This window comes from Phyllobates terribilis, unplaced genomic scaffold, assembly GCF_046119375.1.
Source record: "Phyllobates terribilis strain yellow unplaced genomic scaffold, ASM4611937v1 Scaffold_13__5_contigs__length_258822181, whole genome shotgun sequence".
NCBI classification, from domain to species: domain Eukaryota; kingdom Metazoa; phylum Chordata; class Amphibia; order Anura; family Dendrobatidae; genus Phyllobates; species Phyllobates terribilis.
Window position 1 is genome coordinate 182,201,862 of NW_027362773.1, and position 24,459 is coordinate 182,226,320.

General features: G+C 45.0%; 1 non-coding gene across 1 annotated transcript; it reads right to left on the reverse strand.

Annotated features, from left to right (window-relative positions):
* Window positions 1-14,178: 14,178 nt before the first annotated feature.
* On the reverse strand, window positions 14,179-14,260 carry TRNAS-AGA (transfer RNA serine (anticodon AGA)). The gene has a single exon. It is a non-coding gene; the product is annotated as a tRNA-Ser (tRNA).
* Between the last annotated feature and the right edge of the window lie 10,199 nt (window positions 14,261-24,459).

Sequence of the window (24,459 nt, forward strand, 5' to 3'; positions counted from 1 at the left end):
GTTATTTTTAATTTGCAACCTGATGGAGGTCAGTATACATGGACTAATCGAACAAGTCCCACACACTGCAAGAAGGCCAAATATTTTTTCAGAGCCAGATGCCGAAAAATATTATATTCAATTTGCAACCTGATGGAGGTCAGTATAGATGGACTAATAGACCAAGTTTCACACACTGCTAGAAGCCCAAATTTTTTTTTCAGAGGTAGATGCAGAAAAAAATTATATTCAATTTGCAACCTGATGGAGGTCAGTATAGATGGACTAATAGAACAAGTCCCACACACAGCTAGAAGCCCAATCTTTTTTTCATAGGTAGATGCAGAAAAAAATTATATTCAATTTGCAACCTGATGGAGGTCAGTATAGATGTACTAATAGAACAAGTCCCACACACTGCTAGAAGGACAAATTTTTTTTTTCAGAGCTAGATGCAGACAAAAAATTATTTTGAATTTGCAACCTGATGTAGGTCAGTGTTATGCACACGCCCGGGCTAAGCGGCGTGTGCGTGGGATTGGTAGTGATTCCACTGGACCGTGCCGGAGAGTGAATGCCTGGAGGGGCGTGACTAAGTATTCACCCGATCCGACCAGGGTCGCACGACGGCATACGACGCCAGTGCACCAAGGAGGAACCGAGCAGAGGGACCAGGTGCTACTCCAGGACAGACCCCGGACACGGCTGTTGACCCACACAGGGGAATACAGGAACAGGCTGGTAGGCTGGCACACAGACTGGAGGGTATAGGCAGGCACGACTGGTATGCAGGCAGGCGGGTATGCAGGCAGGGGGGTAAAGGCAAGCACAGCTAGAGTGCAGACAGGGAGGCACTAGCAGGTAGGAACACAGGCGGGATAGGACCCAGTACACACCGGGACTCAGGAACAATACAGGCAGAGGGTTACAGGCAAGCACAGCTAGAGTGCAGACAAGGCTGAGCAGGGAGGACAGGGCTCTGATCACACGGAACAGACAGGAAGGGAAAGACAGAGCCAGATACTCACACAGTACTTGCAGAGACAACAAGCAGGAGTTAGGTACGAGTTCGGACTCTGCAGAAAAAGGAAGGGAACGGACATAGAGGCAAAACAGGTAAAGGACAGGAGAGAGTTCAGACTGGAACTGAGTGTACGGAGGAGACCGACACTGCAGAGGGATACAGGAGCGGGTCTGGGAATACGGCCCCCAGAGAGGCGGAACGAACAGGCAAGGAGCGTGTTCAGACAGGACAGACCAGACACAGGAGCGGGTCTAGGAAATCGGCCACTAGAAGGCGGAACGAACAGGCAAGGAGCGTGTTCAGACAGGACAGACCAGACACAGGAGCGGGTCTAGGAAATCGGCCACTAAAAGGCGGAACGAACAGGCAAGGAGCGTGTTCAGACAGGACAGACCAGACACAGGAGCGGGTCTAGGAAATCGGCCACTAGAAGGCGAGAGGAACAGGCAAGGAGCGAGTACAGACAGGTCAGACAAGATACAGGAACGGGTCTAGGTAATCGGCCCCTAGAAGGCAGGAGGAACAGGCTAGGAGCGTGTTCAGACAGGACAGACAAGAGAACACAGAAAGGACTCAGTTCAGACACGGGAGCTGATACCGCAAAGCAGGAGACATACAGGACTCAGTTCAGACATGGGAACTGATAAAAAAGCAGGAGACAAGAGACGGGACCTGGCACCTTCAGAGTGCAAGCACACACTGAAGGAAACACTATGCTCAGGCAGGGATAGAAGGGAGCTGCTGAGCTATATACCAAGTGACAGACAGCAATAGGCTGAGGACGCACAAGGGGTGTGACCCACAGCAGGTACAAAAGGCAGGAAGTGATCGGGCGCCGCCCTTAAGCAGCAGAAACAGACACAAACAGACAGCATGGAGGGAAGCCAGAGAGACATTCTGGACAGGAGATCAAGTGCGCCCTCTTGCACAGTGGGAGATGGACCACCATGCAAGGACGCCGCCAGGTATGTTACAGTACCTCCCCCCTTACGCCCCCTCTTCTTCAGGCCTGCCAGAATCTTCCGCAGGGAATTCGAGGGCCAGTCGTTCACTGGGTTGGAGGGGGACAGAGACTTAAGGGTAATCTCTGCTTCGAGGTACATCTTGTCAAGCTCACAGGAAGAAATAGACGGGTTATCAGGTACATAATGAGGAAAAGTCACTGTCTCTTTATTATCTGGTGGTATCCCGGAGGATTCAGGAAACAACTGGAGGTCCTCTGCCGGGTCAGAAGAGTGCAGAGGCTCAGAGAAAACAACTGCTTCAGAGTACACTAGGTCGGACTCACTGGAGGAAGCAGGCGAGGTATCGGGTACCGAGTATAGGAAAGTCTCTGTCCATTCACCACCAGGTGGCACCCCGAAGGGTTCTGGAGACAGCTGGCGGTCCTCCGCCTGGTCAGAGGGGTGTAGAGACTCACGGGTAACCTCTGCTTCAGAGTACACTAGGTCGGACTCACTGGAGGAAGCAGGCGAGGTATCGGGTACCGAGTATAGGAAAGTCTCTGTCCATTCACCACCAGGTGGCACCCCGAAGGGTTCTGGAGACAGCTGGCGGTCCTCCGCCTGGTCAGAGGGGTGTAGAGACTCACGGGTAACCTCTGCTTCAGAGTACACTAGGTCGGACTCACTGGACGAAGCAAGCGAGGTATCAGATCCAGGATATAGGAAAGTCTCTGTCCATTCACCACCAGGTGGCACCCCGAAGGATTCTGAACACAACTGGAGGTCCTCCGCCTGGTCGGAGGGGTGTAGAGACTCAGGAGTAACCTCTGCTTCGGAGTACACTAAGTTGGACTCACTGGACGAAGCGAGCGAGGTATCAGGTACAGAGTATAGGAGAGTCTCTGTCCTTTCGCTACCAGGTAGCACCCCGAAGGGTTCAGGAGACAACTGGAGATCCTCCGCCTGGTCGGAGGGGTGTAGAGACTCGGAGGTAACTACCACTTTGGGGTACCCATTGTCAGGCTCACAGGACGAAGCGGACAAAGTATTGAGTACCGGGTGTAGAGAAGTCTCTCTCCATTTGTCATCGAGTGGTATCCCGGAGGGTTCAGGAGGCAACAGGGGATCCTCCGCCAGGTAGTAGAGGTGCACAGACTCTGAGGTAACCACAGCTTTGGAGCATCCTTGGACATGCACACCGGTTAAAGAGAAAGAAGCATCTGATGCCGGGTGCAGGAAGTTCTCCTGTGTGGAGTCTGGATGGGCAGAAGTCTCTTCGGCCAGGAGAACTGGTGCACTACCCACGCACATTACCCATTGGGGTTTCTCCGGGATACAGGGAGATGAAGCTTCAGTAGGGACCTCAAGGTTGGGGTCAGGAGGTCTCAGGGAGGACAGACCCTGGCGTGACGGCTTGCCTCCAAGTCTAGCACGTCTGGACTGCCTCTTGAGGTTGAGAGAAGTATTCCGGAAAGCATAGTCACCCTGTGAGGATTCTGGGTGGGCAGTAGTCTCATTGGGCTGGAGGACTATTGCGCTACCCACACACATTACCCGTCGGGGCTGCTCCGGGATACTGGGAAGTGAAGCTTCAGCAGGGGCCTCAGAGTTAGGGTCCTCGAAGACCATACGAAAGGCCACCAGGAAGGCCTGCAGGTCAAGGATGACAGGATCCCATGCTTCCCATAGGGGGGTGACCCATTTCAAGGCATCACCCGCTAGGTAGTCAATCATAAAGGCCACTTTAGCCCAATCGGAAGGAAAATAGAGAGGGTAGGCCTTAAAGTGTAGCATGCATTGCTCCACAAATGCACGACACTGTCTTGGATCCCCATAGTAACGTGGCGGATCCGCAGGAACGAGGGCTGATAGATCCATCTGGACGGGTGCGTAACTCGCCTGGAACTCAGCTAAAGGGGGGAAAAAATTTATTTATTTTATTTTAATGCATGTATTCGCTGGAAAAACTTCTCAAAGAGCGAAGGCCGTGGGGCTCAACGGGAAACATGGCCTGAGCATGCTGTTATGCACACGCCCGGGCTAAGCGGCATGTGCGTTGGATTGGTAGTGATTCCACTGGACCGTGCCGGAGAGTGAATGCCTGGAGGGGCGTGACTAAGTATTCACCCGATCCGACCAGGGTCGCACGATGGCATACGACGCCAGTGCACCAAGGAGGAACCGAGCAGAGGGACCAGGTGCTACTCCAGGACAGACCCCGGACACGGCTGTTGACCCACACAGGGGAATACAGGAACAGGCTGGTAGGCTGGCACACAGACTGGAGGGTATAGGCAGGCACGACTGGTATGCAGGCAGGCGGGTATGCAGGCAGGGGGGTAAAGGCAAGCACAGCTAGAGTGCAGACAGGGAGGCACTAGCAGGTAGGAACACAGGCGGGATAGGACCCAGTACACACCGGGACTCAGGAACAATACAGGCAGAGGGTTACAGGCAAGCACAGCTAGAGTGCAGACAAGGCTGAGCAGGGAGGACAGGGCTCTGATCACACGGAACAGACAGGAAGGGAAAGACAGAGCCAGATACTCACACAGTACTTGCAGAGACAACAAGCAGGAGTTAGGTACGAGTTCGGACTCTGCAGAAAAAGGAAGGGAACGGACATAGAGGCAAAACAGGTAAAGGACAGGAGAGAGTTCAGACTGGAACTGAGTGTACGGAGGAGACCGACACTGCAGAGGGATACAGGAGCGGGTCTGGGAATACGGCCCCCAGAGAGGCGGAACGAACAGGCAAGGAGCGTGTTCAGACAGGACAGACCAGACACAGGAGCGGGTCTAGGAAATCGGCCACTAGAAGGCGGAACGAACAGGCAAGGAGCGTGTTCAGACAGGACAGACCAGACACAGGAGCGGGTCTAGGAAATCGGCCACTAAAAGGCGGAACGAACAGGCAAGGAGCGTGTTCAGACAGGACAGACCAGACACAGGAGCGGGTCTAGGAAATCGGCCACTAGAAGGCGAGAGGAACAGGCAAGGAGCGAGTACAGACAGGTCAGACAAGATACAGGAACGGGTCTAGGTAATCGGCCCCTAGAAGGCAGGAGGAACAGGCTAGGAGCGTGTTCAGACAGTACAGACAAGAGAACACAGAAAGGACTCAGTTCAGACACGGGAGCTGATACCGCAAAGCAGGAGACATACAGGACTCAGTTCAGACATGGGAACTGATAAAAAAGCAGGAGACAAGAGACGGGACCTGGCACCTTCAGAGTGCAAGCACACACTGAAGGAAACACTATGCTCAGGCAGGGATAGAAGGGAGCTGCTGAGCTATATACCAAGTGACAGACAGCAATAGGCTGAGGACGCACAAGGGGTGTGACCCACAGCAGGTACAAAAGGCAGGAAGTGATCGGGCGCCGCCCTTAAGCAGCAGAAACAGACACAAACAGACAGCATGGAGGGAAGCCAGAGAGACATTCTGGACAGGAGATCAAGTGCGCCCTCTTGCACAGTGGGAGATGGACCACCATGCAAGGACGCCGCCAGGTATGTTACAGTCAGTATATATGGACTAGTAGAACAAGTCCCACACACTGCAAGAAGGACAAATACTTTTTCAGAGCTAGATGCAGAAAAAAATTATATTCAATTTGCAACCTGATGGAGGTCAGTATAGATGGACTAATAAACCAAGTCCCACACACTGCTAGAAGGCCAAATATTTTTTCAGAGCTAGATGCAGACAAAAAAATATTTTTAATTTGCAACCTGATGGAGGTTAGTATAGATGGACTAATAGAACAAGTCCCACAAATTGCTAGAAGCCCAAATATTTTTTCAGAGGTAGATGCAGAAAAAAATTATACTCAGTTTACAACCTGATGGAGGTCAGTATAGATGGACTAGTAGAACAAGTCCCACACACTGCTAGAAGGACAAATAGTTTTTTCAGAGCTAGATGCAGAAAAAATTATATTCAATTTGCAACCTGATGGAGGTCAGTATAGATGGACTAGTAGAACAAGTCCCACACACTGCTAGAAGGCCAAATATTTTTTCAGAGCTAGATGCAGACAAAAAATTATTTTTAATTTGCAACCTGATGGAGGTCAGTATAGATGGACTAATAAAACAAGTCCCACACACGGCTAGAAGCCCAAATATTTTTTCAGAGGTAGATGCAGAAAAAAATTATATTCAGTTTGCAACCTGATGGAGGTCAGTATAGATGTACTAATAGAACAAGTCCCACACACTGCTAGAAGGACAAATTTTTTTTTTCAGAGCTAGATGCAGACAAAAAATTATTTTGAATTTGCAACCTGATGTAGGTCAGTATAGATGGACTAGTAGAACAAGTCCCACACACTGCAAGAAGGACAAATACTTTTTCAGAGCCAGATGCCGAAAAATATTATATTCAATTTGCAACCTGATGGAGGTCAGTATAGATGGACTAATAGACCAAGTTTCACACACTGCTAGAAGCCCAAATATTTTTTCAGAGGTAGATGCAGAAAAAAATTATATTCAATTTGCAACCTGATGGAGGTCAGTATAGATGGACTAATAGAACAAGTCCCACACACAGCTAGAAGCCCAAATATTTTTTCATAGGTAGATGCAGAAAAAAATTATATTCAGTTTGCAACCTGATGGAGGTCAGTATAGATGTACTAATAGAACAAGTCCCACACACTGCTAGAAGGACAAATTTTTTTTTTCAGAGCTAGATGCAGACAAAAAATTATTTTGAATTTGCAACCTGATGTAGGTCAGTATAGATGGACTAGTAGAACAAGTCCCACACACTGCAAGAAGGACAAATACTTTTTCAGAGCCAGATGCCGAAAAATATTATATTCAATTTGCAACCTGATGGAGGTCAGTATAGATGGACTAATAGACCAAGTTTCACACACTGCTAGAAGCCCAAATATTTTTTCAGAGGTAGATGCAGAAAAAAATTATATTCAATTTGCAACCTGATGGAGGTCAGTATAGATGGACTAATAGAACAAGTCCCACACACAGCTAGAAGCCCAAATATTTTTTCATAGGTAGATGCAGAAAAAAATTATATTCAGTTTGCAACCTGATGGAGGTCAGTATAGATGTACTAATAGAACAAGTCCCACACACTGCTAGAAGGACAAATTTTTTTTTTCAGAGCTAGATGCAGACAAAAAATTATTTTGAATTTGCAACCTGATGTAGGTCAGTATAGATGGACTAGTAGAACAAGTCCCACACACTGCAAGAAGGACAAATACTTTTTCAGAGCTAGATGCAGAAAAAAATTATATTCAATTTGCAACCTGATGGAGGTCAGTATAGATGGACTAATAAACCAAGTCCCACACACTGCTAGAAGGCCAAATATTTTTTCAGAGCTAGATGCAGACAAAAAAATATTTTTAATTTGCAACCTGATGGAGGTTAGTATAGATGGACTAATAGAACAAGTCCCACAAATTGCTAGAAGCCCAAATATTTTTTCAGAGGTAGATGCAGAAAAAAATTATACTCAGTTTACAACCTGATGGAGGTCAGTATAGATGGACTAGTAGAACAAGTCCCACACACTGCTAGAAGGACAAATAGTTTTTTCAGAGGTAGATGCAGAAAAAAATTATATTCAATTTGCAACCTGATGGAGGTCAGTATAGATGGACTAGTAGAACAAGTCCCACACACTGCTAGAAGGCCAAATATGTTTTCAGAGCTAGATGCAGACAAAAAATTATTTTTAATTTGCAACCTGATGGAGGTCAGTATAGATGGACTAATAAAACAAGTCCCACACACGGCTAGAAGCCCAAATATTTTTTCAGAGGTAGATGCAGAAAAAAATTATATTCAGTTTGCAACCTGATGGAGGTCAGTATAGATGGACTAGTAGAACAAGTCCCACACACTGCTAGAAGGCCAAATATTTTTTCAGAGCTAGATGCAGACAAAAAATTATTTTGAATTTGCAACCTGATGGAGGTCAGTATAAATGGACTAGTAGAACAAGTCCCACACACTGCTAGAAGGACAAATATTTTTTCAGAGCTAGATGCGGAAAAAAATTATATTCAATTTGCAACCTGATGGAGGTCAGTATAGATGGACTAATAGAACAAGTCCCAAACACTGATAGAATGCCAAATATTTTTTCAGAGCTAGATGCAGACAAAAAAATATTTTTAATTTGCAACCTGATGGAGGTCAGTATAGATGGTCTAATAAAACAAGTCCCACACACTGCTAGAAGCCCAAATATTTTTTCAGATATAGATGCAGAAAAAAATTATATTCAGTTTGCAACCTGATGGAGGTCAGAATAGATGGACTAATAGAACAAGTCCAACACACTGCTAAAAGGCCAAATATTTTTTCAGAGCTAGATGCAGAAAAATATTATATTCAATTTGCAACCTGATGGAGGTCAGTATAGATGGACTAATAGACCAAGTTCCACACACTGCTAGAAGCCCAAATATTTTTTCAGAGCTAGATGCAGACAAAAAAATATTTTTAATTTGCAACCTGATGGAGGTCAGTATAGATGGACTAATAGAACAAGTCCCACAAATTGCTAGAAGCCCAAATATTTTTTCAGAGGTAGATGCAGAAAAAAATTATACTCAGTTTACAACCTGATGGAGGTCAGTATAGATGGACTAGTAGAACAAGTCCCACACACTGCTAGAAGGACAAATAGTTTTTTCAGAGCTAGATGCAGAAAAAAATTATATTCAATTTGCAACCTGATGGAGGTCAGTATAGATGGACTAGTAGAACAAGTCCCACACACTGCTAGAAGGCCAAATATTTTTTCAGAGCTAGATGCAGACAAAAAATTATTTTTAATTTGCAACCTGATGGAGGTCAGTATAGATGGACTAATAAAACAAGTCCCACACACGGCTAGAAGCCCAAATATTTTTTCAGAGGTAGATGCAGAAAAAAATTATATTCAGTTTGCAACCTGATGGAGGTCAGTATAGATGTACTAATAGAACAAGTCCCACACACTGCTAGAAGGACAAATTTTTTTTTTCAGAGCTAGATGCAGACAAAAAATTATTTTGAATTTGCAACCTGATGTAGGTCAGTATAGATGGACTAGTAGAACAAGTCCCACACACTGCAAGAAGGACAAATACTTTATCAGAGCCAGATGCCGAAAAATATTATATTCAATTTGCAACCTGATGGAGGTCAGTATAGATGGACTAATAGACCAAGTTTCACACACTGCTAGAAGCCCAAATATTTTTTCAGAGGTAGATGCAGAAAAAAATTATATTCAATTTGCAACCTGATGGAGGTCAGTATAGATGGACTAATAGAACAAGTCCCACACACAGCTAGAAGCCCAAATATTTTTTCATAGGTAGATGCAGAAAAAAATTATATTCAGTTTGCAACCTGATGGAGGTCAGTATAGATGTACTAATAGAACAAGTCCCACACACTGCTAGAAGGACAAATTTTTTTTTTCAGAGCTAGATGCAGACAAAAAATTATTTTGAATTTGCAACCTGATGTAGGTCAGTATAGATGGACTAGTAGAACAAGTCCCACACACTGCAAGAAGGACAAATACTTTTTCAGAGCCAGATGCCGAAAAATATTATATTCAATTTGCAACCTGATGGAGGTCAGTATAGATGGACTAATAGACCAAGTTTCACACACTGCTAGAAGCCCAAATATTTTTTCAGAGGTAGATGCAGAAAAAAATTATATTCAATTTGCAACCTGATGGAGGTCAGTATAGATGGACTAATAGAACAAGTCCCACACACAGCTAGAAGCCCAAATATTTTTTCATAGGTAGATGCAGAAAAAAATTATATTCAGTTTGCAACCTGATGGAGGTCAGTATAGATGTACTAATAGAACAAGTCCCACACACTGCTAGAAGGACAAATTTTTTTTTTCAGAGCTAGATGCAGACAAAAAATTATTTTGAATTTGCAACCTGATGTAGGTCAGTATAGATGGACTAGTAGAACAAGTCCCACACACTGCAAGAAGGACAAATACTTTTTCAGAGCTAGATGCAGAAAAAAATTATATTCAATTTGCAACCTGATGGAGGTCAGTATAGATGGACTAATAAACCAAGTCCCACACACTGCTAGAAGGCCAAATATTTTTTCAGAGCTAGATGCAGACAAAAAAATATTTTTAATTTGCAACCTGATGGAGGTTAGTATAGATGGACTAATAGAACAAGTCCCACAAATTGCTAGAAGCCCAAATATTTTTTCAGAGGTAGATGCAGAAAAAAATTATACTCAGTTTACAACCTGATGGAGGTCAGTATAGATGGACTAGTAGAACAAGTCCCACACACTGCTAGAAGGACAAATAGTTTTTTCAGAGGTAGATGCAGAAAAAAATTATATTCAATTTGCAACCTGATGGAGGTCAGTATAGATGGACTAGTAGAACAAGTCCCACACACTGCTAGAAGGCCAAATATGTTTTCAGAGCTAGATGCAGACAAAAAATTATTTTTAATTTGCAACCTGATGGAGGTCAGTATAGATGGACTAATAAAACAAGTCCCACACACGGCTAGAAGCCCAAATATTTTTTCAGAGGTAGATGCAGAAAAAAATTATATTCAGTTTGCAACCTGATGGAGGTCAGTATAGATGGACTAGTAGAACAAGTCCCACACACTGCTAGAAGGCCAAATATTTTTTCAGAGCTAGATGCAGACAAAAAATTATTTTGAATTTGCAACCTGATGGAGGTCAGTATAAATGGACTAGTAGAACAAGTCCCACACACTGCTAGAAGGACAAATATTTTTTCAGAGCTAGATGCGGAAAAAAATTATATTCAATTTGCAACCTGATGGAGGTCAGTATAGATGGACTAATAGAACAAGTCCCAAACACTGATAGAATGCCAAATATTTTTTCAGAGCTAGATGCAGACAAAAAAATATTTTTAATTTGCAACCTGATGGAGGTCAGTATAGATGGTCTAATAAAACAAGTCCCACACACTGCTAGAAGCCCAAATATTTTTTCAGATATAGATGCAGAAAAAAATTATATTCAGTTTGCAACCTGATGGAGGTCAGAATAGATGGACTAATAGAACAAGTCCAACACACTGCTAAAAGGCCAAATATTTTTTCAGAGCTAGATGCAGAAAAATATTATATTCAATTTGCAACCTGATGGAGGTCAGTATAGATGGACTAATAGACCAAGTTCCACACACTGCTAGAAGCCCAAATATTTTTTCAGAGCTAGATGCAGACAAAAAAATATTTTTAATTTGCAACCTGATGGAGGTCAGTATAGATGGACTAATAGAACAAGTCCCACAAATTGCTAGAAGCCCAAATATTTTTTCAGAGGTAGATGCAGAAAAAAATTATACTCAGTTTACAACCTGATGGAGGTCAGTATAGATGGACTAGTAGAACAAGTCCCACACACTGCTAGAAGGACAAATAGTTTTTTCAGAGCTAGATGCAGAAAAAAATTATATTCAATTTGCAACCTGATGGAGGTCAGTATAGATGGACTAGTAGCACAAGTCCCACACACTGCTAGAAGGCCAAATATTTTTTCAGAGCTAGATGCAGACAAAAAATTATTTTGAATTTGCAACCTGATGGAGGTCAGTATAAATGGACTAGTAGAACAAGTCCCACACACTGCTAGAAGGACAAATATTTTTTCAGAGCTAGATGCGGAAAAAAATTATATTCAATTTGCAACCTGATGGAGGTCAGTATAGATGGACTAATAGAACAAGTCCCAAACACTGATAGAATGCCAAATATTTTTTCAGAGCTAGATGCAGACAAAAAAATATTTTTAATTTGCAACCTGATGGAGGTCAGTATAGATGGTCTAATAAAACGAGTCCCACAAACTGCTAGAAGCCCAAATATTTTTTCAGATATAGATGCAGAAAAAAATTATATTCAGTTTGCAACCTGATGGAGGTCAGAATAGATGGACTAATAGAACAAGTCCAACACACTGCTAAAAGGCCAAATATTTTTTCAGAGCTAGATGCAGAAAAATATTATATTCAATTTGCAACCTGATGGAGGTCAGTATAGATGGACTAATAGACCAAGTTCCACACACTGCTAGAAGCCCAAATATTTTTTCAGAGCTAGATGCAGACAAAAAAATATTTTTAATTTGCAACCTGATGGAGGTCAGTATAGATGGACTAATAGAACAAGTCCCACACACTGCTAGAAGCCCAAATATTTTTTCAGAGGTAGATGCAGAAAAAAATTATATTCAGTTTGCAACCTGATGGAGGTCAGTATAGATGGACTAATAGAACAAGTCCCACACACTGCTAGAAGGCCAAATATTTTTTCAGAGCTAGATGCAGATATAAATTATTTTTAATTTGCAACCTGATGGAGGTCAGTATAGATGGACTAATAAAACAAGTCCCACACACTGCTAGAAGCCAAAATATTTTTTCAGAGGTAGATGCAGAAAAAAATTATATTCAGTTTGCAACCTGATGGAGGTCAGTATAGATGGACTAGTAGAACAAGTCCCACACACTGCTAGAAGGACAAATATTTTTTCAGAGCTAGATGCAGAAAAAAATTATATTCAATTTGCAACCTGATGGAGGTTTGTATAGATGGACTAATAGAACAAGTCCCACACACTGCTAGAAGGACAAATATTTTTTCAGAGCTAGATGCAGAAAAAAATTATATTCAATTTGCAAGCTTATGGAGGTCAGTATAGATGGACTAATAGAATGATGCTATGCCCAAAAGGATATACTTCACTAGGTGTAGTAAAAAAATTGGTATTCTATACAAGGTGGTGTATCTTGCAACACAGATAGGCTACTCCACTGACTAACACAGGCCAAAAAGGATTAGCTTTGCTAGATTCAGTCAAATGCTGTGAAAAAGCTTGCACAGCACTGGCACAGACCTGCCTGGCAAAAACTAATAGGAACTGATGTAACTTAGTCCTGAAAAGGACTGCAATTACAATTAGTCTTTACTCCCACAACCTATCTATTTAAGAGCACAGACAGCCTGATAAAAGTCGTAGGAAATGCTTTAACCTAGTCCTTAAAAGGACTGCAATCACAACTATTCCCTACTCCCAAGCTATCTGTAGATTTGTGAGAAAATTGGCTTGAAATTAGCAAGGTATAGCGCACTCAGCAACAGCGGTGCCGTCTAACACACAGCTGCAGCAGTGAGAAAATGGTGGCGACGGGAAAAATGGCTGGGTCTTATAGGGCAAGGACATGTGACATACACTGCCAATGACACATGCCCTTGCTTGTGAGAAAAAAAGCACTTCGCTCCGTGTGTGCGCTGCTGATAGGCTGACAGATTGCACCTCCCCACTGTAAATGCGGGAAAGAGAAAAAAAAATGAAAATCTTCATTATTCCTGCAGAGATCCATCCCCTGCCCCTCCCCCCGCCCCGCTGTACACTCAAGCTTCGTGTTAACATTCATTTTCATGATTACTGAGAAAAAATCCAATTATGATTTTGGTGCACGAAGAGTTATCGAACATAACCTCGAACAGCCGAATTTTTCTCAAATCGTTCATGTTCGCCGAATGGCCCGAACACCGCTCAAAACAGCTCGAATTTGAGATTGGCGAACAGTTCGAATCGAACAACGCTCATCTCTAATTATGATGAAAACTGGTTCTAAAGCTGTTCCGCAAATGTATACCTAATACACATTGGTAAATTAATATCTCCTCCCTTTTTATTCCACAAGTGTGCTTAAAGTTCCATGATATCACAACAAGGACAGTTTTAAAATGTAGATGAAATCTGGCTAATAATTAACGTGCTGGATCTATTAGCTGGAAAAAGGGTGAGAAAAAAAGAAATTGCAAAACTTCTGCTCATCCAGAAGTCACTAAAGATTTTTCATTGTGTGCTAAAAGGTTCCATCGGAAAGATAATTCAAGTAGAGTTGGTGCAAATCAAAGTTCATATCCCAGTCCATCATTCACGGCAGTGATCTGTGTTCACTATAAAAAAGGAGGATTTGCACTACATACCTGATGGCACCCTCTGAGCTTTGTTTGATTGGTGGTGTGATGCACAAGTGACATCGCACCAGGCTGACTAATCAAAAGAAAATCTACAGATGCTGTTAAGCTGGTCCTACAAATAGAATCCAAAGATTACAGACCATTTCTGTGGGGGATAGACTGGGGAATGTGGAAATTGATCTACACAGATAATTCGTCGAAATATTACATGAAGTTAAACGTAGTTGGCAGGATTCAAACCTACGCAGGAAGACCCCAATGGATTTCTAGTCCATCGCCTTAACCACTCGGCCACAACTACTCAGATGCTGTTTCATACTTATGAGTTTCACACCTTTTCTTAGAGCAGCATGATCAATATCAGTGATTATCCTTCTGGAAGACATTTCAGAAAATGGAAGATTTCAATTGGAAACAAAATTCCAGGCCTCACTGAAATGTAAAAATCTGATTTAAAGGTATCATCAATTGGAACCTTTTACAGTTCAAGGTTTATTAAATTTCATAAGGCGGATTTAGAGTGACTTTGTTCCAATCACCTCCTGAAAAAGGCTTTGAAAATGCTCAATAGTTTAAACAGATTAATTTCCCTGCAAAATGACTTGCTGTTCATATGATCAGGTATGGATCGTCTTTTAACCTCATTAAGTTTACCAAAACGCCAAGCGGTTAACAGAAGTTAGCATATCATTTTTCATGTATATTTTGCTTGCTTTATACTTGCTATACAAGTCAATGAGTAGGTTAGAAAGACCCCTGGAAGGTTCCTGAGTGACGTTCACAGCATTTTGCGAGCAAAAAGAAACTTAAACAAACTAAATTGATGCCAAAAACAATACTTAGAAAAATATCACCAAACTATGTTTACAAAAATGCTGGAAAACACTAAAAAGGGTGATTCAGGAAAAGAATCGCTCTCATTTCTTGAGGCCGTTTCGGCTTGAAATCCTGGTCAGTTTCAACCACCTGAAAAAAGTGTCATGCGAACATTGGCACAAGTCATAGAGTACGATTGCTTGATATGACATAGATTATATGAGTTTTGCTTCATGAAGTCAAGTTTAACTTTTGAGTTAAACTTTCTTGATAAATAGATCTTTTTTGCCATGTGGATTTTAACTTTTTCTTTTTATGTTAAACCATGTGTATTGGCAAATTGAGTGTGAGCAGAAAAGATAAAACCGCTGTGAACAAAGAATTTTGCAGGTTCCACTGAGATTTGAACTCTGATCACTGGATTCACCATTGAATCATATGACCAATGAAGCTGGCTGGATTTTCTTTTGAAAATGGTAAAAGAGCATGTGTACATTGTGGAAATGTGAGAAATTCACTCTGAATCCAGTGATCTGAGTTCTAATTAGGGTTGAGCGAGCACTAAAATGCTTGTGTGCTCGAAGCTCAGGCCAAGCTCACTGTGATACTCGGGTGCTCGACCCGAGCAGCGAGCCCAATGTTAGTCTATGGGAGACCCGAACATTTTTGCGACGGCTCCCCCGGCAGTCTGTAGAAAGCCTAAATAGTGCCCAAAACGATAGTGACAGTGCTCAAATGACATGGGGAGAGCATGGGGATCACCCCTGGAAGCATTTCTGACCCCCAGGTCACTGCTGTCAACAACGTGGTCAGAGGTATTAAGCCACTTTTACAGGCTCACAATAAAACGTTCAAAAATGAAAGTGAAAGTGCTTTCCTGTGAAATATGTTAACCCCTTAACGACCATGGGTATTTCTGTTTTTGTGTTTTCCTCTTTTGCTCCCCTTCTTCCCAGAGCCAGAACTTTTTTAATTTTCGTTCAATATGGCCATGTGAGGGCTTATTTTTTGCGGGACGAGATGTAATTTTAAACACCATCACTGGTTTTACCATATTGTGTGCTGGAAAATGGGAAAAAAATTCCAAGTGCAGTGAAACTGCAAAAAAAATGCAATTCCACAGTTGTTTTTGGGGTCCTTTTTTTACCACGTTCACAGATTGCTAAAACTGACCTGCCATCATTATTTTCCAGGTCGTTACGAGTTCATAGACACCAAACATGTATAGGTTCTTTTTTATTTAAGTGGTGAAAAAAAAATCCAAAGCTTGCTAAAAAAAACAAAAAAAATGACGCCATTTTCCGAGACCCTTAGCTTCTCCATTTTTCGGGATCTGGGGCCAGGTGAGGGCTTATTTTTTGCATGCTGGGCTGACGTTTTTATTGATACCATTTTGGGGTAGATCCGATGTTTTGATCGCCCGTTATTGCATTTTATTGCAAAGTTGTAGCGACCAAAAAAACTTAATTCTGGCGTTTAAAATTTTTTTCTCGTTACGCCGTTTACTGATTGTATTAATTCTTCTTTTATTTTGATAGATCGGGCGATTCTGAACGCGGCGATACCAAATATGTGTATGTGTTTTTTTTTTTATATATATATATTTTATTTTGAATGGGGCGAAAGGGGGGTGACTTAAACTTTTATATATTTTTTATTTTTTTAATTTTTTTAAAAACTTTTTTTTTACACTTTCTGCTTGCTTCTATAGTCTCCAGAGGAGACTAGAAGCAGCAGTTGTCTGATTGCTTCTACTGCATACAAGCGATGAGCAGATCGCTTGTATGCAGGAGAAATGCTCACTTGCTATGAGTGCTGACCACTAGGTGGCGCTTATAGCAATTGAGACATGACAACCACAGGCATCTGCTGCAGACCCTGAGTTGTCATGCCCACCCATTGGTGACCCGCGATCACGTGACGGGGTCACTGATGGGCGGGGCTTAGGACTCCCAGAAGCGTGAGTTAAATGCCACTGTCAGAGATTTAACATGTTAACAGCCGCGGGTGGATTGCGATTTGAATAATCAGCTGACATGTGCTCGCTTCAGTGCGGGCTCACCGCCGGAGCCCCCGCTGAACCGGCCTTCCCGACCTGGTGCGTACTACTACTGACCAGGTCGGAAAGGGGTTAAGGATAGTGTTGAGCGATACCTTCCGATATCGGGAAATATCGGATCGGATTGGATCGGACCGATACCGAAAAAGTTTCGGATATCGCCGATTCCGATACCGGAAACCAATGCAAGTCAATGGGACATAAATATCGGAATTAAAATAAGCCCTTTCTTTCCTTGTAGGTTATTTCTACATGAAGGAAAACAACTAAGAATAATGTAGAATGTATTGGGGGAGGTGGGGGAGACAATAAAGGCATAGAGGTTTAGCCCAGTCAAATGGAATAGCAGGAATTACTATTTTTTTATTATGTTCTGAGTTACGGAAATATTAACTATGTTAAGTATTTTTATATTTTGTCAGATATTTATGTTTCACTACTTCCATGCTCTTCACCTTCTTTTTTACTTCTCCCACACTTTCTCCTTCATCATCCTCAGCATCTTTTTCATCCACTTCTTCTTCACCTTCTTCTTTTTCACCTTCTTCGTATTATTCTTTTTTTTACATTCTTCATATTCTACTTCTTCATCTTCTTCATATTCTTCTTCTTCATCATATTCTTATTTGTGACAGGCATTCCTGTAGTTGTTATCTATAAAAGGTTGGACATTACACCTTTCGTTCTGCCCGTCACAAAAGATTTACAACAGGATTTGTCCGCGTTCAGTTTGGCCTGCAGCAGCAGGTCTTTTCCAGGGGCACCACGAGGAGGAACGGACTCACCCCCATACACTGCTTAGTCATCTTCTGCTTATAATTTAGATATTATCTTTTGCTCTGATTTTTAGTCTTATGCTTAATGTTCTTCCGCTTTTTGTTCTGCAGCTTCTTGTATTTCTGCTTCTTGGTTTTCTGTCTCTTGTTCTTCTGTATCTTGGTGCTTGTCTTCTCTTCTTTGTCTTCTTGGTCAACTTCTTCAGGGTCATCTTCTTGGTCTTCTTCGGGGTGGTCTTCAGGGTCGTCGTCTTCGGGGGTCCTCGTCTTCGGGGTCCTCGTCTTCTTCGGGTTGGTCTTCTGGGTCCTCGTCTTTGGGGTCCTCGTCTTCTTCGGGGTGGTCTTCAGGGTCCTCGTCTTCTTCGGGGTGGTCTTCAGGGTCCTCGTCTTCTTCGGGGTGGTCTTCAGGGTCCTCGTCTTCAGGGTCATTGTCTTCGGGGTCCTCGTCTTCTTAGGGTTGGTCTTCAGGGTCCTCGTCTTCAGGGTCCTCGTCAGGGAGATCCAGAGTGATTACCAAGAACCATTTCAAAAAGCTTGAAATTGGAAATGTAGCAGAAGGTACAAGAAAGCTGAGGAACTACCGAGGACCAGCTGACGGTACTGGAACCCGGATGGGTAGCAGAAGGTACAAGAGCCAATGGAACTACCGAGGACCAGCTGATGTTACTGGAACTCGGTTACTAAGCAGGAGATACCTGTGCCAGAAAGCACTACCAAGGACCAGCAGACGTTGGTGGAACTTGGATACCGAGAAGGAGGCACCTAATCCAAAGGCACTGCCGAGAACCAGCTGACGGTACTGGAACCCGGATGGGTAGCAAAAGGTACCCATGTAAAAAAAAGTTCAAGGCCGCGAGCCGGCCGCAGTTACCAAAACCCACAGTCCTACAGGGGGTGCTTGTCCTATTGGCACTATGGAACCAGCCTTCATTGCCAGATCCCGCAGCCCACATAGGAGTCACCTAAACTGCAGGCACCATAGAGTCGGCTAACCCGACCGCAACACGACAGGACAATGCATTGGAGGCAAAGTGACGTTGACACTACCCGGAAACAGCTGGCGTGCTGGAACCAGGCTGGGCAGGAGGGAGTACCCGTGCCAAAGACACTGCCGAGAACCAGCTGACGGTACTGGAACCCGGATGGGTAGCAGAAGATACAAGAGCAAATGGAACTACCGAGGACCAGCTGACGGTACTGGAACCCAGATGGGTAGCAGAAGGTACAAGAGCCAATGGAACTACCGAGGACGAGCTGATGTTACTGGAACTCGGTTACTAAGCAGGAGGTACCTGTGCCAGAAAGCACTACCAAGGACCAGCAGACGTTGGTGAAACTTGGATACCGAGAAGGAGGCACCTAATCCAAAGGCACTGCCGAGAACCAGCTGACGGTACTGGAACCCGGATGGGTAGCAGAAGGTACCCATGTAAAAAAAAGTTCAAGGCCGCGAGCCGGCCACAGTTACCAAAACCCACAGTCCTACAGGGGGTGCTTTTCCTATTGGCACTATGGAACCAGCCTTCATTGCCAGATCCCGCAGCCCACATAGGAGTCACCTAAACTGCAGGCACCATAGAGTCGGCTAACCCGACCGCAACACGACAGGACAACGCATTGGAGGCAAACTGACGTTGACACTACCCGGAAACAGCTGGCGTGCTGGAACCAGGCTGGGCAGGAGGGAGTACCCGTGCCAAAGACACTGCCGAGAGCCAGCTGACGGTACTGGAACCCGGAAGGGTAGCAGAAGATACAAGAGCAAATGGAACTACCGAGGACCAGCTGACGGTACTGGAACCCGGATGGGTAGCAGAAGGTACAAGAGCCAATGGAACTACCGAGGACCAGCTGATGTTACTGGAACTCGGTTACTAAGCAGGAGGTACCTGTGCCAGAAAGCACTACCAAGGACCAGCAGACGTTGGTGGAACTTGGATACCGAGAAGGAGGCACCTAATCCAAAGGCACTGCCGAGAACCAGCTGACGGTACTGGAACCCGGATGGGTAGCAGAAGATACAAGAGCAAATGGAACTACCGAGGACCAGCTGACGGTACTGGAACCCGGATGGGTAGCAGAAGGTACAAGAGCCAATGGAACTGCCGAGAACCAGCTGGCGGTGCTGGAGCCCAGGGTAAATACTAAAAACAGAGGAGCCAGAGGTGTATTTGGAGGAGGTTTTAAATCCGTAGTACAGTGGATGTGGACAAAGCAGGAGAATTTGCCGGACACACAGCTGGGGATCAGCTGACGTTACTGAACCCCAATAACACTGGAGCAAGCGTTGACTGTGCAGACGTCACTTCTGAGCAGCAACTAGCGGTATTGAAGCCCAGGGTAAATACTAAAAACGGAGGAGCCAGAGGTGTAATTGGAGCAAGTTTTAAATAAGTAGCACAGTGAATATGGACAGAGCAGGAGAAATTGCCGTGAACACAGCAGGGGAACAGCTGACGTTACTGAACCCCAATAACATGGTAGCAAGTGTTGACTGTGCAGACGGCACTTCCGAGCGCCAACTGGCGGTGTTGGAGCTCAGGGATAATACTGAAAACAGAGGAGCCAGAGGTGTATTTGGAGGAGGTTTTAAATCAGTAGTACAGTGGATGTGGACAGAGCAGGAGAAATTGCCGTCCGCACAGCAGGGGAACAGCTGACGTTACTGAACCCCAATAACACGGCAGCAAGTGTTGACTGTGCAGACGGCACTTCCGAGCGCCAACTGGCGGTGCTGGAGCCCAGGGATAAGAATGAAAACAGAGGAGCCAGAGGTGTAATTGGAGCAACTTTAAAATGTGTAGTACAGTGGATGTGGACAAAGCAGGAGAAATTGCCGTCCGTACAGCAGGGGAACAGCTGACGTTACCGAACCCCAATAACACGGCAGCAAGTGTTGACTGTGCAGACGGCACTTCTGAGCAGCAACTAGCGGTATTGGAGCCCAGGGTAAATACTAAAAACGGAGGAGCCAGAGGTGTAATTGGAGCAAGTTTTAAATAAGTAGCACAGTGAATATGGACAGAGCAGGAGAAATTGCCGAGAACACAGCAGGGGAACAGCTGACGTTACCGAACCCCAATAACACCGCAGCAAGTGTTGACTGTGCAGACGGCACTTCCGAGCGCCAACTGGCGGTGCTGGAGCCCAGGGATAAGAATGAAAACAGAGGAGCCAGAGGTGTAATTGGAGCAACTTTAAAATGTGTAGTACAGTGGATGTGGACAAAGCAGGAGAAATTGCCGTCCGTACAGCAGGGGAACAGCTGACGTTACCGAACCCCAATAACACGGCAGCAAGTGTTAACTGTGCAGACGGCACTTCCGAGCGCCAACTGGCGGTGCTGGAGCCCAGGGATAAGAATAAAAATAGAGAGGAGCCAGAGGTGTAATTGGAGCAAGTTTTAAATAAGTAGCACAGTGAATATGGACAGAGCAGGAGAAATTGCCGTGAACACAGCAGGGGAACAGCTGACGTTACCGAACCCCAATAACACGGCAGCAAGTGTTGACTGTGCAGACGGCACTTCCGAGCGCCAACTGGCGGTGCTGGAGCCCAGGGATAAGAATAAAAATAGAGAGGAGCCAGAGGTGTAATTGGAGCAAGTTTTAAATAAGTAGCACAGTGAATATGGACAGAGCAGGAGAAATTGCCGTGAACACAGCAGGGGAACAGCTGACGTTACCGAACCCCAATAACATGGCAGCAAGTGTTGACTGTGCAGACGGCACTTCCGAGCGCCAACTGGCGGTGCTGGAGCCCAGGGATAAGAATGAAAACAGAGAAGCCAGAGGTGTAATTGGAGCAACTTTAAAATGTGTAGTACAGTGGATGTGGACAAAGCAGGAGAAATTGCCGTCCGCACAGCAGGGGAACAGCTGACGTTACTGAACCCCAATAACACGGCAGCAAGTGTTGACTGTGCAGACGGCACTTCCGACCGCCAACTGGCGGTGTTGGAGCTCAGGGATAATACTGAAAACAGAGGAGCCAGAGGTGTAATTGGAGCAACTTTAAAATCTGTAGTAGTGAGAATGTGGACAGAGCAGGAGAAATTGCCGTCCGCACAGCAGGGGAACAGCTGACGTTACTGAACCCCAATAACATGGTAGCAAGTGTTGACTGTGCAGACGGCACTTCCGAGCGCCAACTGGCGGTGTTGGAGCTCAGGGATAATACTGAAAACAGAGGAGCCAGAGGTGTAATTGGAGCAACTTTAAAATCTGTAGTAGTGAGAATGTGGACAGAGCAGGAGAAATTGCCGTCCGCACAGCAGGGGAACAGCTGACGTTACTGAACCCCAATAACATGGTAGCAAGTGTTGACTGTGCAGACGGCACTTCCGAGCACCAACTGGCGGTGTTGGAGCTCAGGGATAATACTGAAAACAGAGGAGCCAGAGGTGTAATTGGAGCAACTTTAAAATCTGTAGTAGTGAGAATGTGGACAGAGCAGGAGAAATTGCCGTCCGCACAGCAGGGGAACAGCTGACGTTACTGAACCCCAATAACACGGCAGCAAGTGTTGACTGTGCAGACGGCACTTCTGAGCAGCAACTAGCGGTATTGGAGCCCAGGGTAAATACTAAAAACGGAGGAGCCAGAGGTGTAATTGGAGCAAGTTTTAAATAAGTAGCACAGTGAATATGGACAGAGCAGGAGAAATTGCCGTGAACACAGCAGGGGAACAGCTGACGTTACCGAACCCCAATAACACCGCAGCAAGTGTTGACTGTGCAGACGGCACTTCCGAGCGCCAACTGGCGGTGCTGGAGCCCAGGGATAAGAATGAAAACAGAGGAGCCAGAGGTGTAATTGGAGCAACTTTAAAATGTGTAGTACAGTGGATGTGGACAAAGCAGGAGAAATTGCCGTCCGTACAGCAGGGGAACAGCTGACGTTACCGAACCCCAATAACACGGCAGCAAGTGTTGACTGTGCAGACGGCACTTCCGAGCGCCAACTGGCGGTGCTGGAGCCCAGGGATAAGAATAAAAATAGAGAGGAGCCAGAGGTGTAATTGGAGCAAGTTTTAAATAAGTAGCACAGTGAATATGGACAGAGCAGGAGAAATTGCCGTGAACACAGCAGGGGAACAGCTGACGTTACCGAACCCCAATAACACCGCAGCAAGTGTTGACTGTGCAGACGGCACTTCCGAGCGCCAACTGGCGGTGCTGGAGCCCAGGGATAAGATTAAAAATAGAGAGGAGCCAGAGGTGTAATTGGAGCAAGTTTTAAATAAGTAGCACAGTGAATATGGACAGAGCAGGAGAAATTGCCGTGAACACAGCAGGGGAACAGCTGACGTTACCGAACCCCAATAACATGGCAGCAAGTGTTGACTATGCAGACGGCACTTCCGAGCGCCAACTGGCGGTGCTGGAGCCCAGCGATAAGAATGAAAACAGAGGAGCCAGAGGTGTAATTGGAGCAACTTTAAAATGTGTAGTACAGTGGATGTGGACAAAGCAGGAGAAATTGCCGTCCGCACAGCAGGGGAACAGCTGACGTTACTGAACCCCAATAACACGGCAGCAAGTGTTGACTGTGCAGACGGCACTTCCGAGCGCCAACTGGCGGTGTTGGAGCTCAGGGATAATACTGAAAACAGAGGAGCCAGAGGTGTAATTGGAGCAACTTTAAAATCTGTAGTAGTGAGAATGTGGACAGAGCAGGAGAAATTGCCGTCCGCACAGCAGGGGAACAGCTGACGTTACTGAACCCCAATAACATGGTAGCAAGTGTTGACTGTGCAGACGGCACTTCCGAGCGCCAACTGGCGGTGTTGGAGCTCAGGGATAATACTGAAAACAGAGGAGCCAGAGGTGTAATTGGAGCAACTTTAAAATCTGTAGTAGTGAGAATGTGGACAGAGCAGGAGAAATTGCCGTCCGCACAGCAGGGGAACAGCTGACGTTACTGAACCCCAATAACATGGTAGCAAGTGTTGACTGTGCAGACGGCACTTCCGAGCGCCAACTGGCGGTGTTGGAGCTCAGGGATAATACTGAAAACAGAGGAGCCAGAGGTGTAATTGGAGCAACTTTAAAATCTGTAGTAGTGAGAATGTGGACAGAGCAGGAGAAATTGCCGTCCGCACAGCAGGGGAACAGCTGACGTTACTGAACCCCAATAACATGGTAGCAAGTGTTGACTGTGCAGACGGCACTTCCGAGCGCCAACTGGCGGTGTTGGAGCTCAGGGATAATACTGAAAACAGAGGAGCCAGAGGTGTAATTGGAGCAACTTTAAAATCTGTAGTAGTGAGAATGTGGACAGAGCAGGAGAAATTGCCGTCCGCACAGCAGGGGAACAGCTGACGTTACTGAACCCCAATAACATGGTAGCAAGTGTTGACTGTGCAGACGACACTTCCGAGCGCCAACTGGCGGTGTTGGAGCTCAGGGATTACAGTTCAGGTGGTAGAAACATGAACAGAACAGGAGACCTGGATACTGTTGCCAACCAATTATTTATTCTGGAAGAGGACTGGCAAATTCATGAGAGATCCAGGCCTTGTTCATTTTGAGAAAAGTAAGCCGGTCAACGTTATCGGAGGATAGTCGCATGCGACGGTCTGTTAGTACACCACCTGCGGCACTAAAGACGCGTTCCGATAATACACTAGCAGCAGGGCAAGATAGCACCTCCAGTGCATACTGACTAAGCTCTGGCCATGTATCCAGCTTACAGACCCAAAACTTGAAGGGAGAAGAGCCGTCTGGGAGTACACTAAGAGGGCAAGACATGTAGTCTGTCACCATCTGACGGAAACGTTGCCTCCTGCTGACTGGAGCCGTCTGTGATGGTGTAGACATTTGTGGCGGCGGGGACACAAAACTTTGCC